Source organism: Stomoxys calcitrans, chromosome 2, assembly GCF_963082655.1.
Source record: "Stomoxys calcitrans chromosome 2, idStoCalc2.1, whole genome shotgun sequence".
NCBI classification, from domain to species: domain Eukaryota; kingdom Metazoa; phylum Arthropoda; class Insecta; order Diptera; family Muscidae; genus Stomoxys; species Stomoxys calcitrans.
In genome coordinates, this window is record NC_081553.1 from 207,336,968 (window position 1) to 207,338,095 (window position 1,128).

General features: G+C 30.5%; 1 non-coding gene across 1 annotated transcript; it reads left to right on the forward strand.

Moving 5' to 3' along the window:
* Positions 1-275: 275 nt before the first annotated feature.
* Positions 276-347, forward strand: Trnap-ugg (transfer RNA proline (anticodon UGG)). Its single transcript has one exon. It is a non-coding gene; the product is annotated as a tRNA-Pro (tRNA).
* Positions 348-1,128: the final 781 nt, after the last annotated feature.

Consider the following 1,128-nt stretch of genomic DNA (forward strand, 5'->3'; position numbering starts at 1 on the left):
GAATTAAGGATATACAAGCATTTTAAGTTTAAATATTGTATTTCCAAAGTATTTCATCTTCAAAGCATGTAAATGCAAGATGTAATGGTGAATGCATCTTTTTGAACATAAATGTTTTCCTCAAAGATTGTTGACCACATTCTCATTCTCAGCACACAAGATGTTTGAAACCAAATATTGATAAATATTTAGATCAAAGATAAGAAAGATAAAAAATCATATTTTGAACAAGGCAATTTTGAAAATGAGATGTATTCAAAGAGAAGTCTCTAAGCGGCTCAATGGTCTAGGGGTATGATTCTCGCTTTGGGTGCGAGAGGTCCCGGGTTCAAATCCCGGTTGAGCCCATTTCTTTTTATTTTTGGGAGATTTATAGTTAGAGTTTTTTGAAAAGAGAGAGTAAGTATTTTATTTTTTTATTAAATAATTGATGAGAGATTGTCGGCATTATCCCTTAAAACATATTATGTTTTGCGCCTGTTACAAAAAATTTGTCTCTCATAAAACATTAACGGCCTTATTCACAAAACTTAAAGAAGCCTCAAAATGGGTTTATTAGACATTTCTATAAAGAAAATCTGTCAAATCAACCTCTTTCAAATCTACATCAAGTTTTGTGAATACCGGTACAACATTTTTTTTTTTCAAAATGTTTGTGTATTTTTATATTCATTTCGAATATTACCCGTCATGTATTCAATGATAGATACTCGTGTTTTAGAAAATCCATTGAAGCAGTATGGCATGTAGTTTAAAATAAATGTTGGCATTTCATAATGTGTAACCTTTAACGTCAATTTTATGCAAATTAAATTGCTCAATTCACCCAAAGCGCTCCAAAGCGTTGTGTGAGGTAGACAGAAATTGGAATACTTGCATTTTTGGAAATATACCAAGGAAGTTTTGCTACAAAGCACAGTATTTTTTCGGACAGCATCTTTTTATTAAAAATAAAAAAAAAAAATCCGTCAGTAAACATTTGAATTTTTCTCTACGATAATTATCTTACGTCATAAGCACGTGGAGAGCATGTCAAATCATGAGTTTTAATTTGATTATGACAAATATGGTCTAAATGGTTCCATATTAAAAACTTTTTGACCATCTGAATGACAGAATTCTATATGA